The 19,906-nt window shown below is 33.4% G+C and overlaps 1 long non-coding RNA gene across 2 annotated transcripts; it reads left to right on the forward strand.

Annotated features, from left to right (window-relative positions):
- The first annotated feature begins 4,484 nt into the window (after positions 1-4,484).
- Positions 4,485-7,900, forward strand: LOC141660664 (uncharacterized). 2 transcript variants are annotated; one of them, XR_012549880.1, is made up of 4 exons: positions 4,485-4,938; positions 5,096-5,371; positions 5,650-6,966; positions 7,572-7,900. It is a non-coding gene; the product is annotated as an uncharacterized LOC141660664 (long non-coding RNA). The 2 variants fall into 2 exon arrangements; XR_012549879.1 differs by having other exon boundaries at positions 4,497-4,938; positions 6,823-6,966.
- Positions 7,901-19,906: the final 12,006 nt, after the last annotated feature.

The following is a 19,906-nucleotide window of genomic DNA, read 5'->3' on the forward strand; positions in this document are numbered from 1 at the left end:
TTTTAATAAACAAACTTTAGCGTTTCACACATTTTATGTTAAATGTACGTTTAAGATGCTTTATCTAGTATTTTTTATTCCAAATCTAACTACTACTGGATTCTTCATTCTAATTATGTGTCCTTGCATTATCTTGATATTACTAATTAAGACTCGTGTTTTTATACAAGCAAAAAAAACAGTTTCCACCTGACAAATTATTTTGATACATTTTTCTTAATAAACAAACTTTCGTATTTCACACATTTTATGCTAAATGTACCTCTAGGATACTTTATTTCAAATCTGATTATGTAGTACTACTGGGATTCTTCATTCTAATTATATGTCCTTTCATTACCTTAGTATAATTAATTATGACTCAGTGGTGTTTTCATACAAACAAAAAAAAGTCTTCGTCCTGACAAATTGTTGACAAATTGTTTCGATACATTTATTTTTTAATAAACAAACTTTGGTGTTTCACACATTTTATGCTAAATGTACTCATGGGATGTTTTTTTCAAATCGGACTACACAGTACTTCTGGGATTCTTCATTCTAATTCTGTGTCCTTTCATTACCTTACTATAATTAATTATGACTCGTGGTGTTTTTTTGCAAACAAAAAAACAGTTTCCATCCTGTCAAATTATTTTGATACATTTATTTTTTATTAAACAAACTTTCGTGTTTCACATATTTTACGCTAAATGTACCTCTGGGATGATTTATTTCAAATCTGACTACGTAGTACTTCTGGGATTCTTCATTCTAATTATGTATCCTTTCATTACCTTAATATAATTAATTATGACTCCTGGTATTTTTTTACAAACAAAAAAATACTTTTTATCCAAACAAATTGTTTTGATACATTTGTTTTTTAATAAACAAACTTTCATGTTTTACACATTTTATGCTCAATGTACCTCTGGTATGCTTTATTCCAAATCTGACTATGTACTTCTGGGATTCTTCATTCTAATTATGTATCCTTTCATTACCTTACACTACAAGAAATTTGCAATCAGACAACGGTTAAAAAAAAATTGTCGTTCTAAAAAATCATTCAACGGTGAATTGATTTTGCAGAAAAAGCAGTTGTGTGAGCTCCATAACAAACAACGGTTATTCATCTTTTTCAAACCGTCGTACATGTTGTATCCTCTTATCGAGTCAGACAACAGTTTTTTAAATATAGTGTTGTTGTAAATCTTTAACACAACGATTACAAACCGTTGTTACTATGTAAACGTATAGGGGCATAAGACAACGGTTTTTTACATTACATTGTGTAATTCAGACAACGGTTTTTCAGAAAGGTTGTCCTCTAAACCATCAAACAACGGAGTGAAAACAGTTGTCTGAGAAATTTCAATGGGTACCACGTATTGAGGTGGCAGCATGTGATTGGTGGTAAAACTTTCACAAGGATTGCCGAGGTGGCGAAATGAGAGCCTTTCATTGAGATGAGATCAGATATCGGCCGTTAGATCAAAAAATTGCTGATATTCCTACACAACGGTGTTATGTTAAAACAAAAGTGTTGTCTTAGTTGGTCTCATACAAGCTTTTAAATATTACGTTGTGTAACTCAGACAATAGTTTTTAGAAAGGTTGTCTTAGAAACCTTCATACAATGGAATAAAACAGTTGTTAAAAATAGTTCTTTTAGAATTTCAATGGGCACCAAGGGATGAGGTGACACCCGATGATAGGTCATAAATTTTTTACAAGGATTGCTGAAGTGTAGAAATGACAGCCTTTGATTGAAATGAGGTTAGATATTAGCCGTTAGATTGGAAAAAACTTATATGCTTACACAACGATTTTATAATTAAAAAAGTGTTGTCTTAGTTGAACTTGTACAAGTTTTAATACAAACCATTGTCTATATGCCCCAATCTAGAACCTTCTAGAAACTTTATTTCTCACACAACAGTTTTCTAATAAAACCGTTGTAAAAATGTTTTTACACAATGGTGTTTCAAGAAAACCATTGTAAAAGTATTACTCTATAAAATGAGATTCCGATCTACAAGATTAATTTTTTAAAAAAAATTGGACGATCCAACCGTACGGATGTTAAGATATATCAATTTTAGTCATATGAAAAAATTATTAACAAATTTAAAATTCATCTTGCATGTCAGGATTAGAAAAATCTAGTAAAAGTACGACTCCCAACAACGAGACTCGTTCTCGATTTAGGAGATTATTTTTAAAAATAGTTTTTTCGACGATCCAACCATATAGATATTAAGATATAACAATTTCAGTCATATGAAAAAATTATTAAAAAATTACAAATTTATCTCGCACGTCAGGATTAGAAAAATCTAGTAAACGTACCAATCCCGACAACGAGACTCGTTCCTGATTCACAAGATTAATTTTTAAAATGGTTTTTTCGACGATCCAACCATACGGATGTTAAGATATATCAATTTTAGTCATATGAAAAAATTATGAACAAATTTAAAATTCATCTTGCATGTCAGGTTAGAAAAATCTAGTAAAAGTACCACTCCCGACAACGAGACTCATTCCGGATTTACAAGATTAATTTTTAAAATGCTTTTTTCCACGATCCAACCGTACGGATGTTAAGATATATCAATTTTAGTCATATAAAAAAATTATTAAAGAATTTCAAATTCATCTTGCATGTCAGGATTAGAAAAATCTGGTAAGAGTACCACTCCCTACTACGAGACTAGTTCTCGATTTACAAGATTAATTTTTAAAATGCTTTTTTTGATGATCCAACCGTACGGATATTAAGATATATCAATTTTAGTCATATGAAAAATTATTAACAAATTTAAAATTCATCTTGCATGTTAGAATTAGAAAAATCTAGTAAAAGTACTACTCCCGACAACGAGACTCGTTCCCGATTTACAAGATTATTTTTTTAAATGGTTTTTTCGACGATCCAATTGTACGGATTTCAAGATATATCAATTTTAGTCATATGAAAAAATTATTAACAAATTTAAAATTCATCTTGCATGTGAGGATTAGAAAAATCTAGAAAAAGTACCACTCCCGACAACGAGACTCGTTCCCGATTTAGGAGATTATTTTTAAAAATAGTTTTTTCGACGATCCAACCATATAGATATTAAGATATAACAATTTCAGTCATATGAAAAAATTATTAAAAAATTACAAATTTATCTCGCACGTCAGGATTAGAAAAATCTAGTAAACGTACCAATCCCGACAACGAGACTCGTTCCTGATTCACAAGATTAATTTTTAAAATGGTTTTTTCGACGATCCAACCATACGGATGTTAAGATATATCAATTTTAGTCATATGAAAAAATTATTAACAAATTTAAAATTCATCTTGCATGTCAGGTTAGAAAAATCTAGTAAAAGTACCACTCCCGACAACGAGACTCGTTCCGGATTTACAAGATTAATTTTTAAAATGCTTTTTTCGACGATCCAACCGTACGAGTAGAGATTCCGTATGACTAAAATTGATATATCTTAACATCCGTAAGATTAATTATTTTAAATTTTTTCGTTGTAGATGAGAGTCTCGTACGGTTTAACTATGCCATCTTGGGTAGATGGCATAGTTCCACCTCAAACGATCTCATCTACGGTAGAGATACCCCCGCACCTGACTTATGCCACCACCAGAGGAGTAACCCCTGCAGGGGCATCTAAGGCTCAAGCTCAAGGGACGAATTCCATGATCCAAGATCTGCCCCTAGGGATGAATCCCCCGGCTCCTCATGAGACGAATCCCCAACTTCAGTAACTACATGCACCGATAAACCCTCAACCCATTGGGTATGAGTACTCAACGATTGTGATTTCAGGGACAACTAACCCACCGTACGGGATGCCTCTATACCTAGAGGTTGTAGGAAGTGGTCTCTCTAATCGAGGCTTGACTCTCATCCATGACAATCGAGAATTCTTTGGACCCTACTCTGCTAGAGACTCCCCTCGGACGAGAAAACCGCTCCAAGAAGGAGACGCCCTGGTAAGAAGCATGTGTCTTGTGGCAACATCCCAGAAGCACCCCAAGGGACGATTCCCCAGGATGTACAAGAGAGGATTAGGGATCATGAAGCTAAGATCCGAAGGTTGAAGCGTGACCTGGAGATACATCAGACACCGAGATCCCAACTGACAGCAAGACCACACTACTAGAATTCTGTCAATAGATACCGGTCCTTAGACATCGGTTGCTTAAACAACCGATGTTAATGTTCTTTTAGACATCGGTTATTTTTAAAATGATGTTATTATATATATTAGACACTGGTCGATAAAATAACCATTGTCAATAATTATTTTTAAAAAAGGAGAAACGTGAATTAGACATCGGTTTATAACTTAACCGGTGTCAAATTTTCTTAGGCATCGGTTTAAATTGACAACCATTGTTGATTATTAATTTTAAAAAAATTAAAAAAATTACGTGCTCAATTTCCCCCTTTTTCCCAAATGTTTCCCCTTGCTAACTAAAATATTCCCCCCGTTTATTTCTTCCATTCCAAAATCTATTTATTTTCCCCCTTTACTCTCCTTACTCCCGTCTCTCTCACCTCGCTCTTCTGTCTCTATCTACCGTTTCCCTCTCTCCGATCTCTCTCATGTCTCCCTCTCTCGTCTCTCTCTCTCTCTCTTCGGTTCTCTCTTACATCTCTCTCTATCTTAAAATCTCCCCATCTCACATTAGCTCTCACCATCTCATATTATATTTGTAATTAGGGTTCTAATTTGAACCCCAAATTGAAGAATATCTCCGATTAATCAAACAGATTCGAGAAATCCTAATTTCTCAAAAAACTGGTTTGGTTTACTAGTTCGATTGGGTTTTGTTTATTCTTCATCTTGATTTAGTTCTTAATTATTATTGGATTTTGTTTTTTAATCTCGTTCCTCTCTTTTTCAATAGGTACAGAGGTTCATTGAGCTTCACAGGTTTGTATTCACTTTCGTAGCCTTAAATATTTCATTAACCTTTAACTGAGAGAGAGAGATAGAGATAGGGGAGTGAGAGGGGGGAGAGAGAGAGAGAGAGAGAGAGTTTGTGTATGTGTGTGTTTTTTTTTATTATAATAATTGGACAATTTGACAGATCTTGGAGAAACAAGTGTTAACTATATTGAAAGCGGTGGAAGATAAGATAGATGATGAGATCTCAGCTCTAGATCATCTCGATTTGGAGGATATCAAGGTTTTGAGAGTGCGAACGTTACAGCAGATGAAGAAAATGGCCGAGAAGAGGCGATAGTGGGTTGCGTTAGGTTATGGTGGGTACTCGGAGATTTATGTCGAGAAGGAGTTCTTTTCTGTTGTTAAAGCTATTGATCGTGTTGTTTGCATATTTTATTACGAAAATTGGCCTTGCAAGGTATGATTATTATGTGTATCCGTGTGTTCGTAATTAATTTTATTAATTGTGTTGTATATTATGTGTAATGCATCAAGTTTGATAGTATATTAGTATTTAATGATTTTATGGTGGAGTTGAATTACCCAACTGTTGTTATGTCGATTTTTTTTAATAAAAAGATTTTGTCGAATTGTGATTTCGGATTAGAATTAGTTTGTTAAATGGACTGTTATAAGAGTTGGTAAATACCTATCAATTTATGGAAAGTGAGGCTAGATACAGTGTATGTTCTACAGGTAATACATGGTATGTTCTACAGTTGCCCTTGTGATGATTATCAATGGGTATCTTGTCCTGGATTTTTTCGTTTCTAAAGTCAACGGAATGTTATTTGGGTTTGTGGTCTGTATTGGAACTGCTGCATACGTGGCATTTATATTCTATTTGATAGTACACAGTGATTTCCTTCCTGCTGCCTGGATCAACCAAATATTTTCCAAGGGTTACACTAATGTTGGGAAATGAGTAAAGAAATGTCTTGTTGGCTTGAGGAACCTCGATGTACAAGTTTTTTGATTGTCAGATTGTTGCTGAACTATAGATGGGTTGTTAATAGTATATTCTTTCAAAACCAAAATAACATGATTAATTCACTGACCCTTACAAACCGAAATATGTGAAATGTTTGCGTTTGGTTGTTCTTTCTTGGACTGGGAAAAGAGTACAACGTATTGCAGATATATGAACTTGGCTGGTCACTCCGACTGAGCAAGACAAAAGGTAAGTTGTTGCACAAGTTCAACAGATCATTGCTCTGGTTAAGAAATGAACAAGCAGCATCTTGGATGATCGGTCAAAGCTATTATAGTTAACAATTGTAAAGTGGCTACCCAATTTGTAACACACTTTTACTTGGGTACATTTTAAGTTTTAGCTTTTTAAGTCTGTCTTTAGGGTTGCATTTGTTACTGGTTCTGTGTATCTAGATATCTGAGTCAGACTATAGTGTTGTCAAATGTTAGGTTTGCTTTGCAAATAAACTGTTCTGGTACCAAAAACTTGGGAGGATGTAAACCATTTTGGTATATAAAAGGTTTCAATATCTTGTTTCAAATCATATATGGGATGATGTACACAAACTTAATTTTTAGATAATCTTCTGTTTTGATTTGGTTTGATACCCCCTTATATCTGGTTAGAATGTAAATGTATCTTTAGTTTTTTTCTTTTTATTCAGTAGATGTTGGCTATAAATTATACCAGACAGACTAACAGACCCACGTAGGGCAGGTCCTTGGGTAAGGCTACAAAAACGAACGCCTAGGGCACCAGGGCCCCAAAAAACCTATGTGTATGTAGTAGTATATAATGATGAATTTACACATTTGTATATTTACATGCATTTCAGTGTGTTGTTAAATATTAAAATAATCTTTTCAGTAAGTTATGATACAGGGTATGTTCTACAGGTGATGAAAGAAAGAGCAAAGAATAGAGTGGGTGATCTACAAGATTAGAATTGTGTTGTTATAAGTGTTCATTCAACTTTGATACAATGTATGTTCTACAGGTGATGAAAGAAAGAGCAAAGAATAGAGTGGATGATCTACATGGTATGTTCTGTGAACTTCAATCAGCTACAAAAGAGAGTCGTACTAATAATGTTGCTTTATTAGAAGAACAAGTTAATCAGATGCTTAGAAAGTGGCAATCTGAACTTAATCATCCTTCTCCTGCTTCTTCTTTTTAGGTTATCACACCCCGCTGTTATATATGTATTATAGTGTTTGCTGATTGTTTTAGTTTTTGATTTTGTAAAACTATTTTTGGTGTTTGATTTTTGTGTGATTCGACAATTATGATAAACGGGGATATGTGCGCAGGATAGGATATTTTAATATGTATTTATGTTTTGTATGATTAAAATTATAACTACTTTAAGTTGAATCAGATGCATAACCTAATTATCGAAATGGAAGAATTTTTTAAATTTCTGTTTTTATTATACGTGTATATAAACATTAGTTCATTTTTCCTTTTGCCGAAGTAGTTACTTAATACCATTTTATATTATAAAGATGTGATTGGTGGTGGACTGTTAAAGTTTGTGCTTGAAATTATAGGCGAGGATGATATTTCATGTAAACATGTTTAGTTCTTTTTTGGATGCGTAGATTAGTGTAATTTGTAAATAATGGTGTGGATGATGTATGTGCAGGGTGGTGGGAGTTTAGGGTCTTTTTCTACAGAAGTTAGAGGAAAAAAACACCTTAAATATATTTATGGTAGTTGCAGAGGGCATGAAACAGGAAGTCTTGGCTCGACTAAGAAGAACCAAACTCAAGGGATTGCTGAAGGCAGCTACTATTAAAGTTCTTGCAATTGATCAATTAAGTATTATTTCTGCAAGTAATTAAGTATGATGTGATTGTTTAGATAGCAGGATGGTTTATTTTTAAAAATTGATGAGATTAGTTGTACTTATATATTTGTTTAGAATGATCATGTATTTGGGTTATAATATTTTTTTTGGGTTGATTGTGCAAACTAGGCTATTTTGTTTATTGATAATTGGGTAATAATATGTACGGGTTAAATATCAAGTAAGTCACTTACTGCGTCCAAATATATCAAGTGAGTCACCGGTTACAAAACTGACTCAAATGAGTCCCTCATTTAAAAATTTATATCAAAAATATCACTCTATCGTTAGTCGAAATACTTAAAAATATTATATATTGAGTTTCCCACATTTTTTGTGAATGATATTATATCCAAATGAAAGGATACGAGTTCTACTATTTTAGATAATATTGTTAGATTTTTAAAATTTTATCAACTATTTATTTTTAATTTTTTGATTGTATTATTTGATTTAAATAAAAATAAATAGTAAATAAATTTTAAAAAAATTAAAAATATTATCTAAATACTAGAACTCAGAATCTTTCATTTGGATGTAATATCATTCATAAAAAATGTACCAAACTCAATATATAAAATTTTTAAGAATTTCAACTAACGATATAGTGATATTTTTTATACAAATTTTCAAATGAGTGATTAATTTGAGTCAGTTTTGTAACCACTGACTCACTTGATACATTTGGACGCAGTAAGTGACCTAATTGATATTTAAATATTAAGTTTTGTGGTTATTATTTTGACCAAGACACCAAAGATAAAAATCTAAATATTGTTTTTAAAACATGTTTAATACATTAGTTACAAACCAAGAAATGATCTTAAAAAGCTCTACTACTTGAATATCAACAATAGTTAAAAAAGAAAATCGATGTTAGAACAGTTGTTCGAAAACATATATTTAATCAAAACTGATGTTATAGAACATTTATAACAATGGTTAATTATTGGAACTGATGTTAAAACCGTGAATAAGACTTCAGAAAATTTCCCAAACCGTTGTGTAAGACTGCTTTAGACATCGGGTAAAAACCGATGTCTATGTAAAAATATTTTTAACATCAGTCGCGAAAACATCAGTCATTCTAAGGGCATATTTCTAGTAGTGCCAAGGGATTTTCCTCATGTCATAGATCTATGAGGTCCAACGTCAAGGCGAGGAGCTGCGACCCCAAGGGTTGATCCAAGTGATTTGTGTTAGTGTTTGTGCCCTAGAGACAACACTATAATATTTTAGTTTAAGACATTTGGATTATTAGTGTTTATGTTCTACCAATTATTCTCTTTATAATTTATTAATTCTTAATTTACCGCGATATAAATGTTAGATTAATAAATGTCCTTAGAATATGATATACAATTCTGTATCTCTAAGTACGTGACATAAAAATGTGATTATGAGAATATTATCAATATTCCTAAAGGTTCCTAGTCGAGTATTATTATTAAGGGGCAATAATAATGCATTAAGAATGGTGTGTTTGTTGACTGATGATCACATCTCATTGTTCAGAGGTATGATGATACTAAAGTCAAAAACACAGGCAGATATAAATGTACATGGTGCTGGATAGACCCAATGTGGGATTCTACATGTCTGTTGTGTCATAAGTAATTCTCATTGTGATAATGATGTAATGATCCTTAGACTTAAAATCATTATATTTTTATACGAGAATTAATGTACTTTAATTATATTAGAAGTTACCTTTGACCGGATAATGATAAAAGTGTATTTCGGGTATATTATGAATCGTATGAGAAATATAAATGATCTAGATGGGATTTAACCCTCCTATTTTAGGAGTGATATTATTGGGCTCTTGTGTGAGCTAGACTATGAAATGCGTGGCCATGCTCAAATATTGATTTGATATGATAGTCTATTCATTGATCAAGGAAACTTGGATTAAACTATAATGAGGATGACACATCATGCCTCTAGTTTAATCTATAATATTTGGTAAAGGGATTATATTACATTGTACATTATCACGAAAGGTTTAAAAATCAAATCACCGATTTAATTATTATTACTTGGGTAGCAATGACGTATTACTAGATGCCGCTCATTATTTATAATTTTAATAAGAGATATTAAAACTATAGCCAATGTAATAATAACCTACAGGGTCACACACAAAGAACACTTGAAGGAGAAATAATTTAAATTATAAATTTAAATTAAATAAGTAATTTATTTTATTTATGATATTAATTAAGTATGATTTAATTAATAATATAAATAAAATAGAGAAATTACTTAAACTAAATTCTAAAATAAGTTATTAATAATTAGTTGTGACTTAATTAAATAATAAAATGGGATTTCGGATTAGTATTAATTATAATTAGATTATAATTAGAAAACTCATTCTTCTCTCTATATAAACTCTTTGAAGGCTGATATATATATATATATATATATATATGGTTTACAAAATCCTAGCCGTTCAAGGAGAAAGAGGAAGAGAGGTAGAGATGGAGTTTTCAGGTGCTAGTACACATCCATCCTTCAAGAAAGGCGTTCGTGTGGATAACGTAAAGCGTAGATCGCGAGAGCGGGATACGTGGTGATTTAACAAGGTTTGGAACTCCATTAATGAACTCTTAAAGTTTCTTTAAGGTAAAGATTCTTACTACGAATTAAATATCTATTTTCGCATAGATCTTACTTAGGGTTTCGATTTTATTCTGGTTATAATTTAATTTTACATCGTTTCCGTTGCATTTATGTGCTACTTGCGAAAGTGTTTAATTCGTTTATGTGTTTAACCATTTTTTATATACAAGCATGGACGTAATTTGCCATATTTTGATGTGATATGATATGTTTGTATATGTATGGTTTGAATATACGATATTCATGTGAGTTGTATAATAATATGATGATTATATATTCTGTATGTATACTGGTATATACATGATTTATATTTTCTTCTTATTATAAGAATCGTATTAGATACAGATTATGAATCAGATACAGCGGATTTGCTAAAATCTGGGTCTGGTGTCCAATTTTCTCAAACGAATACCTTATTCGATAGGTAATCGAGCATCTGAACAAAATTTCAATAGGTAATACCCTATTCGGATATGTAAGGCGTTAGATGTCGTTTAGGCCCTGTAATCTGTGATTTAATGTTATCAGATTTAATTTTGAATTTTCTGATTTTTCCATATTTGGTTTTATGATTAGATCATGATGGGTATGATATGTTAAGATCAGATTATGTATTCTAACATGTTCTTATGTGTTAATTGAGCATGGTGGGTGGTTATTGCTTATGACCTTAGGTTAATGGTTTTGGTTATTTCAAATACGGCTTGCATGTCGTTTGATCTTGTAATTATTAAATCTCCAATATAACTCGAGTTCTTCTTGTAAGTTCATTAGATTTACTTTTATATTATTTTCTTGTAATATACATGAAGACATGAAGATTTAAAGCTCAAGAAAGGGTAATCCCACATGGAGGCCATCCAAGAAAGTAATACAAGGAAGAGATAACTCAAGAAAGAAGACATGTAATAGTTAGCTTGTATTTATTTTCCATCTTAGATTGACCTAGATCTTTGTCATTGGCTTGATGAAAATCGCATAAGATGAAGCCATAACCAACCACGTTTACTTTATTACACTTTATATATATATATGCTCATATGGTGAATGCATATATAGAGTCATTTACTGATGTATGTTTAGTTAGATTAAGGATGTATGCATTAGATACGACGACTCAAGATTTTAAAATGAACATACGATTATGAGATTCTCGTGTTTATGAAACACGGAATAAAATATAATATTTTTTATTTCTAACATGGGGCGATTTTGTCAAAAGCGAGTTCATTGAACTTGTAAGGTTGTAGGTTTTAAGCGAGACCATTATGACTCCCTCACTACTTGGAAATCAAACTATTGACGAATATTGATTTGAAGTATTTTATTCAAGCAAAATTGCGAATCTCTTTATGATGGGATCATGATGGTTTTAAAATTAATAAAACCCTAAATTTAATATTAAGTTGATCAGATGCCTTCCAATGAGTCCAATACGTTAACCCCTAGATCGATAAGGAGTGGGTTCGCCAAAGCGAAGTACTCCAATCTATCATGAGAGATGTGTTGAAGTATATTGATACTTTTTGACTGTTGGGTTTGACTTAACTAAGTTACCACAATAGGATTGTGAACTTAGGGGCATCGAGTTTGGCGAGATTTATTAAATAAATATGAACAAATGTTGTTGCACCAAGCTATCCAAGAGTTATATATTTGATATAATTGACAAATGTTGTCTACCTAAATAATCAGGTTTTAGGAGAAAAGCCAAAGCTGACCTAATGCATGGTGAAATATGGATCTTGTCTCACTAGAAAGTACATAAAAGATATTCTTTCAAATTAATATTTAGGGCTATTGATTTGATAAAAATAGTGGGAGATATATATTGTGAATATATATATATGAATAATCACTTGAACATAATTCAATGATCATCTGTAGACTAATTCATTTTATGCACTTTAATATCGTAGATATCAAATGACAAATAACATAAATAACTTCTCTATGTAATAGTCCTTGAGAAGGACAAGTTGACATGAAATAATTTCCTCGATTGACATGGGAACTTGAGGATTGTACTCAAGTTCAAGGATGTCACTCAAACCCCTCCCTTATTTCTTGTAGCTGAGAATTAAACATTTGCTGAACAAAATGCTTACCAGAAGCAAATTGATTATGCAACTGATGTTTCATGTCTCATGCTTGTAATTATGAGTGCTGAGCTTTAGAAGTAACAAGAGTATAATGATGCTTATGATATGATTGAGCGCCTTTAAAGGATGTTTGAAAGATAGGCTCGTCAGAAGATTCGACAATAATAAGGCACCATAATTAGGCATTAATGGGAGAATGATATCCGGTTGGACCACATGTTCTAAAGATGATAGGTATATGTGCCTTGATATTTTGGGTTTCAAGAATGGTTTAGAGACTCATCTTGATTTGATCAAACAATCTTTGAACAACTTCTATTCTTAGTTTGTTAAGAACAAAAGCAATGAGATAGACAGAACACTCACTGAGTTGTTAGGCATGTTTAGAACTGCTGAAAATAATACGGTAAATGCATGAATTACGTCCATATTGATAGTGTACACATGGAATGCAAATGGGAAAGGAAAGTGGACAGACAAGGTGAAGATTTGATCTTATTCGGTGCCAAACCAAAGTCCAATCCCAAAGGGCTTTTGAAGCCTGATAGTGGTGTTGCTAAAGGAGATGATTGTCACTTCTATGGAAATAACTGGATGATTGAAAGTTAAATTGTCGAGCTTGTTTGGAAGATCTAAAGAAGAAGACCAACAATGGTCAAGCTTCAGGTATCGGGTTAGAATTGGAGCAAAAGTTGTTGCTCTAGTTGAAGGAATTCGATACCTAATTTTCCCATAAGACTAGATTAAGAACTTGATAAATTGTTATTACGTTCATGCCTTTAGCGGATACATTAAATCAATTTCTTGTCAGGACAAGAAAGGTTTTCATTTTAATTAAATAAACAATAGTTGTTTATTCTATTTTAATGATAAGGCTTATAATGTTGCACAATTAGTTAACAATTTATATGTTCTAAGATGACTCAAATCAAACATTACCTCTAGCATCGTCGATAAGCCATATTAATGAGAAATGCATTATGAGTTACATATAGAGGGATACTTGGATAAGTTTGATTTTGAATTATATGGAAGATGTGAACTTTGTCTCATTGGAAAAATGACTAAAGCTTCGTTTACCAGATCAGGTGAAAAGGCCACCGAATGATTATGACCTATACACAATGATGTATGTGTTAGATATATTTGTAATGTCATAACTAATCTGATGTGTTTAGTTTCAGATCTTAATATCAGGACTTATCAGGACTTACTAGAAATCAGAACTTACTGAAGTCAGAACTTATATCAAAACTTAAGGCCGTCAGGATTTATATCAAGACATAAGTGCAGGTACTTCAGATAAGGAATGAAGCTGATTTATAGGAGAGGATCATGACTAAAACATTGGAAGATATGCTTTAGAGTTTAAAGACTAGAAGACTTGTAGAAGATAATATCTGATTAATATATTTTAGGAGACATAATTATATTCCATATCAATTAGATGATATCTTGTAACTGTGTACTATATAAACACAGCTTAGGGTTTACACTATATGTGTTATCATTCACGAGGAAGATTATTCATTGTAACCCTAGCAGCTCTTAGTGATATTGTTCATAACTGAGAGAGAACAACTGTTCTATTGTAACAGAGTTTATTATATTGAATATACTTGATTACTGTTACATACTTGTGTTGATAAATCGATTTGATTGTATAAAGACTATATTCAACCCCCTTCTATAGTGTTGTGTGACCTAACAAGTGGTATCAGAGCTACTCTGTTGATATACAAACAGTAAGATCCGGTTTACAATCATGTCTGAAGAAAGAAAAACTCCAACCAAGCCCACCAAAACTCAAGAAACTCAGAACAATCAAACCCATAGTCGATATAAAACTATTAGGGTTCCTATACTGAGAGCATCTGAGTATCCTATATGGAAAGTGAAGATGGATATGTTTCTGGAAGCCACAGATCCAGAATACCTTAATAGAATTTATGATGGACCACATAAGCCTACTAAACTCTCTGTTGCAGTTACTGATCAACCAGCAAAGGTCATACCAAAGGAGAAAGGTGATTACACAGCTGAAGACATCTCATCTATTGCCAAGGATGCAAGGGTAAGGCATCTGCTGTATAGTGCAATTGACAATGTCATGTCAAACAGGGTAATTGGATGCAAGACTGCAAAGGAGATATGGGATGCTTTGGAGACAAGATGTCAGGGAACTGAAGCCATCAAAAAGAACAGGAAGACAATACTCACTCAGGAGTATGAGCACTTTGACTCAAAATCTGATGAGTCATTAACTGATTTATATGACAGATTTTCCAAACTCTTGAATGATCTGTCACTGGTGGACAAGGAATATGATCTTGAAGATTCAAATCTAAAATTCCTTTTAGCTCTTCCTGAAAATTGGGATTTGAAGTCTACCACCGTAATTAGACAACTATGACCTTACTGAAAGTACTCTTGATGAAATTTATGGTATGCTCAAGACTCATGAACTTGAGATGGATCAAAGGAGCAAAAGGCTTGGAAGAAGGTCAAAGACAGTTGCTCTTAAAGCTGAGGAGGAGTCTCCTAAAGTGGCTGTCTCAAAGAGAGGCAAAGGAAAGGCTCTCATCATAAAGTCTGATTCAGAATCATCAGATTCTGATGATGATGATTCAGAAACTGAAAGTTTATCTGAAGTGGATGTTTATGCAGAGATGATGCAACTGTGTGCTCTTATGGTGAAGGGTATCACAAAGATAGCCTACAAGAAATTCAGAAAGGGAAAGAAGTTTTCCAGGAAAGGTGGAAGTTCTGAAAAGAAAGGGTTCAGAAAGTCTGAAGGCAAAGGAGGAAAGTCTGACATAGGAGACAACTCAAATGTCAAATGCTATAATTGTGGTGAAGGAGGCCACATCTCTCTTGACTGCAAGAAAAGAAAAGGTGATAAAGGCCAGGCACTTATCACAAAGAAGAAAAACTAGGCAAACATTTCAGATTCTGAAGATGAGGTGAACTATGCCTTAATGGCAAATGCTGATAGCAGTTCTGATGCTGCTGAATTGAAGGTACCTCAAACAACTCTTGCTTTTTATACTGATGATATTACTGAGTTAAGATTATATCTTAAAACCATGTTCATTAGTTTTAGAGATCAAACTTTAACAAATGAAAGATTAGCATCTGAAAGTCTTGCTCTTAGAAACAGAAATGACTACTTAGAAAAAGAGTTATTTATATTTCATCAAACTCAGAAAGAAAGAGATGAGGCTTTGTATGTTAGAGATGAAGTGCTAAAACTGAATAAATTTCTTAAATCTGAACTGGAAAAGGAAAAGGAGATAATCAAAACTTGGACTAACTCTGGCAGAACAACTCAGAATATATTAAGTAGTGGAAACTGGAAAGAGGGCTTAGGTTATGAAGATGATAATGAAGAAAAGGAAACTGTATCATCTAAATCAAACTTTACCAAGAAAGCTGAAAAGCCTAAAGTTAATCCTGTTAAGTTTGTAGCAAAAACCGTTATGTCTGATTCTGAAAAGATGAAAGATTCTAAGACATAAGTCAAAGAAAAGTCAACTTCTAAAAAATTAAAACAGGACAAACCAGCTTCAGTAAACATAGGTTTGATGACAAAGAAGCAGTTTAAGTATAAGCTAAAAGAGATTAGAAATGTGAACAAGGTAAAGGAAGCTAGGAAAAATAGGAATGGAAAGGAAGATGTGAGTAAAAGCAATAATTATATGCATGTTCCTAATGCTCCTAGAAAGAAATGCTATAATTGTGGAAACTCTAACCATCTTGCTTCTTTTTGCAGGAAAAGTAAGGATATAAACTCTTTACCTCCTAGATCAGGAGTTAAGAGTCAGTCAGTTAGGTTTAAACCACAAAATTCTTGTTTTCATTGTGATAGTTTATGACATTCCATTTATACTTGTAAGGAATATCATAGTTTGTACTATGATTATTATCAAATAAAACCTTCTTCAAAGAAAGTTAGTGTAATTCCTTCTAGTGTAAAGTCTAATGCAAAGTCTGATATAAAGTTTGATAAACAACATGTTAGCATAAACTCTGAAATTAAATCCACTGCAAATGCTATCAAACTTAAAGAGGCCAAAGGATCCAAGCAAGTCTGGGTCCTTAAAACTAACCAATAGTGGTCTTTGTGATTGCAGGGCAACAGGAAAAATATCCTAGTTCTGGATAGTGGATGTTCAGGACATATGACTGGAAATAAAGGCCTGCTATCAGACTTTGTGGAGAAAGCTGGCCCAGGAGTTTCTTATGGAGATGGCAATATGGGAAAAACTCTGGGATATGGCAATATAAATCTTGGGAATATCATCATTGAATCAGTAGCTCTTGTCTCAGGACTTAAACACAATCTGCTGAGTGTGAGTCAAATCTGTGACAGAGGTTATCATGAGGATTTCTTTGAAGAACACTGTGAAGTTGTAAGTAATTCTACATGCAAAGTGGTTCTGAGAGGTTACAGGCATGGTAACATATATGAAGCGAGACTTTCAACAAATTCTGATGGTTCTACAATCTGTCTGTTAAGCAGAGCATCAATTGAAGAAAGCTGGAATTGGCACAAGAGACTCTCTCATTTAAATTTCAACAATATAAATGAGCTAGTAAAGAAAGATCTTGTGAGAGGACTGCCAAAATCAATATTTGCTCCTGATGGCCTTTATGACTCATGTCAAAAGGCAAAACAAATAAAATCTTCATTCAAGAGCAAAACTGAATCCTCAATTCTTGAGCCTTATCACTTACGGCATGCTGATCTATTTGGTCCATTCAATGTCATGTCTATTACAAGGAAGAAATATGTTATGGTTATAGTGGATGAGTTCACAAGATACATTTGGTGTATTTCTTGCACAAGAAGAATGAAACTGTATCTACTCTAACTGATCATGTCAAACAGCTGGATAAGTTAGTTAAAGATTCTGTTCAAATAATAAGAAGTGATAATGGCACTGGGTTCAAGAATTCAATCATGGAAGAGTTCTGCAAAGAGCATGGAATAAAGCAGGAATTTTCTGCACCTGGAACTCCATAGCAGAATGGAGTTGTAGAAAGAAAGAATAGGACTCTCATTGAAACTGCACGAACTATGCTTGATGAAGCAAAGCTGCCAACCTACATTTGGGCTGAAGCTGTGCAGACTGCTTGTTTTACACAGAATGCTACACTGATCAACAAGCATGGAAAAACACCATATGATGTGGTGAAGAAAAAGGAGCCAAATATGAAATATTTTCATGTACTTGGATGCAAGTATTTTGTTCTTAAAACTCATCCTGAACAGCTGTCAAAATTTGATCTAAAAGCTGATTAAGGAATTTTTGTTGGATATCCACTTTCCACAAAAGCCTTCAGAGTCTACAATTTAAGAACAAGGGTAGTCATGGAATCTATCAATGTATCTTTTGATGATAAGAAGATTACTGGACTTGAAGATTTCAATGATCATGATCAGCTGAGATTTGAAAATGAAGAAATAAATTCTGAATCTGTAAATTCTGATGACCTAAATCCTGATCCTGTAAGTTCTGATGGGTAAAATTCTGATGTCATTGAAACTGTGGTAACTGCTCCAAGGGAAAATGCACCTGTTCAGGGGGAGCAAGTTGATTATAATACCACATCTCAAGACTCTCAAGAAGCATCAGAAAATGTCACTGGTTCTTCAAGTTCTGATTCATCAAGTTCTGATGAGCCAAGTTCTGATAATTCTGGAAACTCTGATTCTTCAATTCCTGAAGGATCCAACTTAAATTCTGGAATCTCATAAAGCATAATTTCAGGGGGAGCATCAGAAAATGCTGATGGAGACAGCTTGGATCATGGGGGAGGATCCAGTTCTAGAGATCAACTTCCATCTGCAAGGAAGTGGACTAAATCACATACACCTGACTTAATAATTGGAGATCCTGAAGCAGGTGTCAGAACTAGAATAGCAATATCAAATGAATGTCTCTATCATTCCTTTCTATCTCAGACTAAACCAAAAAAAGTGGAAGAAGCTCTTCAAGATGCTGATTGGGTGCAAGCAATGCAGGAAGAGTTAAATGAATTTGAAAGAAATAAAGTATGGACCCTAGTGGTAAGACCAAAGAACAGGTCCATTGTTGGTACAAAATGGGTGTTCAGAAATAAAACTGACAGTGATGGAATAATTACAAGAAATAAAGAAAGGCTGGTTGCTAAAGGTTACTCTCAACAGGGGGTATTGACTATGATGAAACATTTGCTCCAGTTGCTAGATTGGAAGTCATAAGAATCTTTTTGGCTTATGCTGCTCACAAGAAGTTTAAAGTCTTTCAAATGGATGTGAAAAGTGCTTTTCTCAATGGAGAATTGGAGGAAGAGGTATATGTTGAACAACCTCCAGGCTTTGTAGATCCAAAATTTCCCCATCATGTCTACAGGCTTTACAAAGCACTTTATGGCCTTAAGCAAGCTCCAAGAGCATGGTATGAGACTTTAGCTCAATTTCTTCTGGAAAGTGGATTTAATAGAGGCACAATTGACAAGACTTTATTCTACCTCAACCATGGAAAGGACTTACTTTTGGTACAGATATATGTTGATGATATCATCTTTGGTTCTACAAATGCCAAACTCTGTGAAAGGTTTGCAAAGCTATTGCAGTCAAGATATCAAATGAGTATGATGGGAGAACTTAGCTATTTTCTGGGACTTCAAGTCAAGCAGACTGAAGAAGGTACTTTCATAAATCAATCCAAGTACACCAGAAATTTACTCAAGAAATTTAGAATGCAAGACTGTTCAACTGCATCCACTCCCATGGCCACTGCAACCAAGTTAGATAAAGATACTGGAGCATCATTAGATATTACTAACTACAGAGGTATGATTGGCTCTTTACTCTATTTAACTGCAAGTAGACCAGATATCATGTATGCTACCTGTCTTTTTGCAAGATTTCAGGCTGATCCAAGAAAACCTCATCTAATAGCTGTGAAAAGAATTTTCAAGTAACTTAAGGGTACATCTGATCTAGGATTGTGGTATCCCAGGGAATCAGATTTTAAGCTAATAGGTTACTCAGATGCAGATTTTGCAGGATGCAAAATAGACAGGAAAAGCATTAGTGGAAGCTGCCAATTTCTTGGAGGCAGATTGGTTTCTTGGTTTAGCAAGAAACAGAAATCAATTTCCACATCAACTGCAGAAGCAGAATATATTGGTGCAAGAAGCTGTTGTGCACAGATTCTTTGGATGAAGAATCAGTTGCTGGATTATGGGTTAGAATTTTCTAAAATACCCATTTATTGTGATAATCAAAGTGCTATTGCTATGACATGCAATCCAGTTCAACATTCCATGACAAAGAACATCATCATAAGGTACCATTTCATAAGGGAACATGTAATGGAAGGTACAGTGGAATTGTATTTTGTTACAACAGAT

The sequence above is a fragment of the Apium graveolens genome, chromosome 1 (genome assembly GCF_009905375.1).
Source record: "Apium graveolens cultivar Ventura chromosome 1, ASM990537v1, whole genome shotgun sequence".
Taxonomy (NCBI): domain Eukaryota; kingdom Viridiplantae; phylum Streptophyta; class Magnoliopsida; order Apiales; family Apiaceae; genus Apium; species Apium graveolens.